At 37.7% G+C, this 8,395-nt stretch overlaps 1 protein-coding gene across 2 annotated transcripts in view; it reads right to left on the bottom strand.

Moving 5' to 3' along the window:
* hivep3a (HIVEP zinc finger 3a) overlaps positions 1-5,349 on the bottom strand; it is a 49,726-nt gene extending 44,377 nt beyond the window's left edge. For both annotated transcript variants that reach the window (XM_088090325.1, XM_088090324.1), the window contains exon 1: positions 4,783-5,349. The gene's annotated coding sequence lies outside the window, so the exon portion shown is untranslated. The remainder of the gene's footprint in view (positions 1-4,782) is intronic.
* Positions 5,350-8,395: the final 3,046 nt, after the last annotated feature.

The raw sequence follows: 8,395 nt of genomic DNA on the forward strand, positions 1-8,395 counted from the left end.
CCTGTTCCAAATAAGAACCCAATCAAAAATGCCAAGATGCAATTCAAGATTGAATTTCGTTAATAGTTATCGATTCTGAAACAATTATTCACTGGCAATCTTTCTGGACTAGACGAGGCTTTGCGGACCAACACATTTCGTTTTTGTTTGGTGTCTCCAATACTGGAAGATTATTAACAGTTGTGAATACATGAGCCTGTAATGTTGGTGCAGCATAGACTGCAGGTTTCACCAACATATGTTTGCTGTCAACGCAGCCACCATATTTCTCGCTCAACGACACACTTGCTACAGCACACACGACGCACTGAGCTATACTCTTATAACACCAGTCATCATTCTAAACCCAGCCGTTTGTTTTTCTCTAAGTTGCAGTGAATGTTCTTTTACGTTCCAACTTGTACGTCGTTTCACAATTGACCATCACATCATCTATGAAGTAAACAAGCCAGACACAGTGATGATCCTACACTCTAGGGGACCCAGGCAAAGACCTCCATCAGTACAGTGGATAAAAAAAGTATAATTAATACAAAATTGTTGGACTCTATTATGTAATAACAGCACATTAAACTTTTAAATTGTAATTGTAAATTTATTTACAGATTCCAAAAACTGTTTGGAGTTAATTGTGTAGATTAAATTAATATGAACTTTTTACATTTTAAAAAAAAAGTTAAAAAAAAAAAAAAAGAAATAAGCATGTAACCTGTTTTGACCTCACTCCTTTAAGAATCAAATAAATAAATAATAAATAATTAAGAACTGGAATCGATTAGCAGAATTGAATCGGTAAGACCCAAATAAAACTAAACCCTACAATATTTTTTTTTTAAATTTAAAGAAAGAATGCTTAAAATTCATACAGCAGAGGTCGAAGTACCCCAACTTCCGTCCCTTGTCTGGGTCAAGCTCAAAAACGTTGAATAATACAATTCCCATACTGCATCTCAATAGCATCCTTTGTCCTCCCTGATGACATCATCAGTTATTTTTTTTAGGCTTTGAAAAGCTTCCTTTTGAGCCGTAGAAAACATTATACAACCATTTTTCCAGGCTTTATGGTACCCCTTATGCCGAGTAAACTGGTCATAAAGTGTAAAATCAGTGGGTGTGCTTCATTAAAATGTCTCTATTCATGAGATTACAGACAGATTTCTGTTGTAAAAGAACATATTCGGTACTTTGAATAGATACACGATGACCATCCAGCCTACAACAACAAATGACAGGAGCTGCCTCGTGTTCATCATCTGGGTGAGTGATTGATGCAGGTACACAGCATCAGGCCTGACTGCTGGGACGCAGAGTCGTGAATTGTTATGTCTCTGCGCATCTTTCCTGAGGTGAAGGACACTCAGGGGGAGAAAAATGATAATAGACAACCGCAGTCACAGCCACCAGCTTTTCCATGGAGCCTTAGTTAGGGGGAAGAAATTCCCTGTCGAGAACGCAGTCTGACAAAAAAATGCCAAAAATCTGACCCTGTCACTACGGAGTGAGACAGCAGGACAACATGATGGACTGAGAGGAAGCCTCGGGTTCTATTTAACCCTTTGAAACCTGTGCAAATGGGCTTGATTTCTTTCAAGAACATGGAAAGGAGGCGATGAGCAACTTAAGAGGAAATGACCCAGAAATTTGAAAGACACTAGTAAGAAATTGCAAAAAAGTTAGCAACAACAACAAAATATAACCCCAAAAGAACAAAAACAGGAAGTGACCTGAAAAAAAGCTAAAATAAAAATAAATATAAATAGTAAAAATGATTAGGTTTTCCATAACCTAATTTTAAATATACAATAATAAATACAGTTCTCTTGATATTTTACCCCATTTGTGGATAATTTTCTGATTTTTCTCCTTTACCCTTTTTATAAGCTAGTTTTCTGGTAATGTTCTTGTCATCTTTTACTTTTTTTTTCAATTTGCAAGTCATTTTATGCCAAGCTGCTTTCCTTTTGCCCCATGTTTTTGATTTTGGTTTGAAGCTTGTGAAAGGCATCTGAATGCAGCACAAGATAACTGATGTCGATCCAGATTTCAAAGGGTTAAGGGATGAAAGTGCCACACAAGACTTTAAGGTAACATGGCAGTGAAAGGGAACTCACTTTACTGCTGCCACCATGACAACAAACAAGGGATTATGTTTGGGGGGGCATATGGGGGGATTGTCCAAATTTAAATCTTTGCGTTTTGTATTTACTTTGAATAACCTTAGAACAATTTATCATAGCCAAAAACTATTTGGCTATTGTGAAACATGTTCTTTTTTTATTTATGGTGGAAAGGGATCATGCATTTTCCCGAGTCACTCAGAGAGGCTCAAGGAAAAATATTTTTAGCTATGGAAAGGGTCATAATACAAAAAATAATAAATAAATAAATAAATTTAAAAAAACACAAGTCAAAGCCCAGCCACCCCCTATTCTGATAAATGAATTACAGCCCCTAAGGAGAAACTTTATATTGCAGACAGATCATGCATTACAAAATAATTTTCACATTGTAACAAAATATTTTTTCATATTGTGTCTACAGACATTAGTGCTTAGAAATATTACACTTAAAAAGCCTAAAATTATGAATCACAATCTTAATCTATAAGTAAAACAAAAGATAAATTAATCAGCACAAGTTTAATAATGATTAAGAGTTTAAATCATTGAGAATTTTTATTTTTTATATATATATTTAAAAAAGAATGATTAATAGATTAATCTACCTCGAAAATAATCAGGATTTGCAGACAATGCTCCCTCCCTCCCTCCCAAACTGGTAGCATGACAAAAGACAATACATCAAACTGATCAAATATGGTTTTCCCCTTCAGATACAGCTCCACTTTGAGCCCACAGCTATTTTTAGCCTTTGAAAATTTTTCTTATTCTAAATCTTATAATAAACCAATCGAATTTACATGGAGGAAATGAAAAAAAAGCCTTGTTGTATCAAGTGTTTTTACAACAGAGCAATGTTGCCAGCCTCAGCTGTCCTCAGATGCCCTCTAATCCAGCAGACATCATTGCAATGAGGAGTGTTTTCAGGGCTGCGGAGTTGATCTGTACAGTAGGTCATTTTTCTTGCTCTTTGTAAGCACATCGTCATGCATATTTGTTTTTATCTCAACCGGGATAGAAATAGGAAAAACCGCAAGAGTTGCCGAAATCCACAGTAACATGGGACGTTGAAGCTTATCCACTTGGCCACTACACAGACATCCAAATCAGCACACCAATTTAAGCTCAGTTGTGATTATGTAATATTATCGGCGATTTGATCCTGCGGCCACGAAAATAAACAAATAAATAAATGAGAGTCCGCCCTGAACGGTAGCCTACTGTTTCTCACGCATGATGTCATGTTGGATTCCTTGCAAGCAGGTTATGCAGAACTGTTCGAGCAGCAGGAAGGCATTATGCAGGCGCAGCCGACAGGTTTTGTATTCTGTTGCATGTGGGAAACGACATCGCCGAATCCCGTTAAATTAATCACACATTTTACTCTAAATATGATTCCCAGCAAACTGCATACATCGAAAACATTGATAGTGTTATTTCATAGATAACGGAGGTCTGTTTGTTCATTCGGCATGCATAAATTCAGTAAATATGGATTTTTGGCAGTGGTTCTCACAAATATCTACCAAAATAGAAGTGGTAACTGTCGGGGCTAGTATGTTAAAAATTAATAGTTAAAAAAATGTGGGGGTGCTAGTTTGTGCGTTATATATTTGCAAAAAAACAATTAGACACACAAATAGTTTACAAAACGTCATGCTCACAACGGGCATGCGCGCTGACAGGCGAATTAATAAAATATATTAAAGTGCCAAATTTTTTGAATGGAGGTTGGTTTGCTAACGGGGCGCATAGCGGTGATGAAGCCCATTGCAACAGCATGGCCAAAAGACATAAGCAAATATAACACACACCTGAGTAAAACAGTCCTTTTTGGGGATTTATGGGGATCAAGTGTAACAAGGTAACGGGCGGTAGCTGTAATTATTTGACACGAAATATCTGTCTCTTGTGTTTTAAAGCAACAGCGGTGTCAATACTAAGCATCATCGATTAACAAAACACTTGAAATGCAGACTACTCCAGTTTTCCTGCACAGAATCAGAGACGGAACCATGCAGTTCAGCTACTACAATCAACATCAAGCTAACAGGAATCTCAAAGCCTTCAAATAAAGTGTTTTCAAAATGAAACTGCATCACAAAGTCGAGCAATTTTTCTCATGCCAGCGCGTCATAATTATATCCATTCTGAGCTTTAACACGAGTATTTCAATATCACTTCAGTTGTTCTAAACGCCCATCTGCGCATTGTGCCTATTTCACCACACGAAACAAATTCAAGACCTTTATTTTGAACATGAAATCACTACACTTCCTGTCTCGTTTTGCCCGATTCTGTCTGACTTGCCGCAGCTCTCAACCTCCTCCTCCCTCTCAAACAATGAATGAAGCCAGTTTTGGGGAATGGACAAGCCCAGATTCAGCACAGGTAGCTGAACACCCTTCCACCCTTCTAACATGTTACCACAAAACATGACAGAAACGGGACAACACTGACTCTTGGCTCTGCTGACGCTGTCCATAATAACGCTAGCTACCATTATCTTACCATTCCGAGCAAATAGCGACAAGAAAAACATGCTGGATAATATTACCCGTCCTGCCACACAATGTAAAATGTTACAATAAAATGAAGCTACAAAATACATTGTTATATTTCCAACAACGCCTCAGTGACATCATGTAAGAGATTACATTACCTGCAGGATGCTCAACTTCACTTCTCTGCGGTGCGGCCACGGCTTCACGAGCTGCGTCAAGTCAGCGGAGGTTCTTCAGCACACGGCAGGAAGTCTTCACATACGACTTTCAAAATAATAGCAAGAAGCCTTGGGGCGTTGACAAAAACGCGCAACGTCAATTGGAGCTCAAATACCGAGGAAATATATGTTATTCCTGTATTTGAGTCAACTTGTAAACATACATGAACGGTTGCAAATACAACCACTTTCAACGGCTCCTGTTTAGAGCCTTATTTATTGCGTCGTGTCTTCATAACCAACGGTTATATTTTTGACCGGAAACGCCATGTTTAATCTCAGCTAGCTTGATACAATGCTACTGGCATCTTCAGCAACACCTCATATAGTGCCCCAGACAACTGTAATTATGCTAATTTACCATAATACCTCCAGCTGCCGATACCTGGCTCCCTAATCTCTCGTTACACGTCTAAACTGTAGTTTTTAGCTTTATACGAAACTGTTTTAGCTTAGCGTTGTTGATGCCGGCTAATAAGGTGAGTGGTCCGGTCCAGATGCTGTGGTGGTTAGCGGGACGAAATGAATCCTCCTGAAAGTTGATGCTGCAATTTGCCACCGCGCTAGCATCACCATTGCCAAGTCAGCGCAAACACAAAACATAGCATTTCCGGGCACAACTTTTTCGAGAAAAGCCTGTTTAGCATAGCGACGTAACGCCAGCCTTGAAATGTGATAATGAAAAGAGGCATTTGTGGTCAATAAAACAAAGACGTTTACTATATACAAACGTACGTAGGGCGGCATACACAGCGAGTCGTTTTCGTTTATCACTTAAACTAATAAATAATATCGGTAAAGCGTCTTATATAGTGACACGAAACATAGGAGAATGAAAAAGACAAATATGTTAATAAAAAATAACAAACCTGTCAAATCTCTGTGCAATTATTCTGAAGAAAAGGTCGCTCATATTCCGGATTGTACGCGTCGTATTCATGTCAGCTTGACACTGCACACATCCCGCCACAGCTGCTGCTGCTGCACGCGGCTGCCTGAAACCCACGCGCACTACCGCGAGACCCCGCCCCCTTACAGTAACATTAGAAACACAAATAAAATGACATTTTAACAAGCATTAAAGTGTTTCAATTAGCCATTTATGCATTTTATTGCTATTATTACTATTAGTAGGCCTACTAATGGATAGATAGATAGATAGATAGATAGATAGATAGATAGATATACTTTATTGATCTCAAAACTGAGAAATTGGGATGTAGCAGCGCCATACAGTAAGAACAGAGAATAAAGAGCACACATTATCAATAGAATATAAAGGGTTATAATATAAAGAATATAATGGGTTCTAAATTGTTTTTCACACCGAACTTTGATTTTTGTCAGTGTGAAAATGTGTCAAAAAACATTTTGAGCACAAAGAGACAATAAAGGATTAACCATTTGATACCTGAGTAAATATGCTGGATTTCTTTAAAAAAAAAAAAAAAAAAAAAGTGGCCATCAAAACAAAGAATGACCCCAAAATTAGCAAGAAAATTGTAATTAAGAAAAGTACAAGAAAATTATCTGGGAATTAGAGAAAAAGTGAAAAACAAATAAACAACACAAAAAGTGCTTAAAATTTATATAATTCAATGACATCATTTATCTAATTATGATAAATATTTATTTCCCAATAGCTTTTCTCTTTTTCCCCAGACATTTTTTTCCCTAGACATTTTTCCCTAGCTTTTTTAAAAACTAATTTTCGAAATCTACTAATGTCTTGCAGTTTGTGTAACGTTTCTTACCCAATTACTTTTTTTCTCCATGCTCAGAGGTTTAAATACTTGCAAAATGCATCTGAAAGCTGCACAAGGAAAATGTCGCTCCAGGTTTCAAAGGGTTAATGAGGCGCAAAAAGAATGTGTGAAAGTTTTGGCACAAGTAAATGATGAATCACAGAATCGTCTGATCGTGATCTCATATAAAGTGGCCATTTTAGGATCATCAGTAGATGTACGTGTCAATTATTCAACAAATAATTGACTTATTTTATTGATTGAGTCTTACCATTTTAAATATTTCTTTCTAATGTCACACCTACATCATATTCTGGGAACGTGCGATGTACCCTGGTGTTATTTTGTCCTCACAGTCCTATTAAACCTTTGATAACAGGTGTGAGATGAACATCATACAGTCATTTAATGAGGACTACTGGGGCTGCCCATAAAAACCTCCATGTGCTCCATTTAGCTTGTTTTTCTACCTGGTTGCCAGGAGCCTTGAACCCTCCAAGGAGGAGGGGTGCGGCTGCTGCACCCAGAATACCAAACCACAACAAGCAGAGGAGCATAATGAGCTCCCAATGAGAGCGTGATCCTGTAACTGGCTTATGCAACTGATCAGAGCCTCCTTGGGCATTATATAACAGCATTAGGTCAGCTCGCTGCTCACAGCTGGGCCGGGGACTTCCACTGTCACCGTCAGCTATAACAATGCAGGTCAGATCACAACTTCACACACAAATCGACTGTTTTTGGACTATCGGAGTGTTTGGAGAGTGCGTAGACTTGTAGCAGGTGCGCTCCTGCTTTTAATGTCTTTTGTCACTAACTGTTAAATGAAACATGCGTAAGCAGGCTGCGATTTCCGGAGTGAAAGTGGACCAAGAGATTACTGACATAACTTGTCACTATGCCAAATTAGCCAGCTTGATGTTTTGTGTGTCAACAAACCTTAGAGCTTAGAGGAAACGCAAGCTCTGATTGGGTCCTGATGTGACCTTTTTGGTTCATCTCTCTGGTGTGATACAATAAAAATGAGAATTTCTGATATTTACTTTTTTTTTTCTCCTTTTAATAATGAAAAACCAATAAAGGTCCAGTGAGTTGGATTTAGGGGCATCTATTGGCAGAAATGGTATATAGTAGTCATGACTGTGTTTCAATTAATGCATAATCGCTGTAACCCTTTGAAACTTGGATTGACATCACGTTCCCTGTGCTGCATTCACATGCCTTTCACAAGTATTTGAACCTTTGAGCTAATTGAGCTTATTGGTTTGATTTTCTTTTGAAGTAGCAATGAGCAACTTGGCGAGAAATGTCCTGCAAATTACAAGAAATTACTAGATTTAGAAAACTATATTTCTAATTAGTTTCCCATTAGTTGTTTTTGCTAATTTCAAGTAATTCTATTGTTCTTGTTACTAATTTCTTGCTCATTTTTGGGTCATTTGTTCTTACTACACACTCGACCTTTAATATGTTAATAAAAGGCTGACTTTTTTGTTTTACTACAATAAAACCGACTTCAGTAAAACTGCTGATCTGCTTCGTCAGAATTGTGTGTTTGTGTGTGTGTGTGGTTTTAACAGCTTTAATTGACAATGAAATACCCAAAAATTGTCTGATTATTCACTGAAATCTTGCTTAATTTTAATAAGTGCACAGAAGCACATCAGCTTTTTCCTACTGAGCCCCGCCCACTTCAACCTTCTTCTACACTATCAGTTTATCAATGCAGCTGAAGGGACTAAAATCTGGTTGGCGTGTAATCACTTGTTATGAAAGGCACAAATAAAAACATGAAAACAATCAGGGGA

The sequence above is a fragment of the Plectropomus leopardus genome, chromosome 17 (assembly GCF_026936395.1).
Source record: "Plectropomus leopardus strain MGB_pleo_1.0 chromosome 17, ASM2693639v1, whole genome shotgun sequence".
In the NCBI taxonomy this organism is placed as follows: Eukaryota; Metazoa; Chordata; class Actinopteri; order Perciformes; family Serranidae; genus Plectropomus; species Plectropomus leopardus.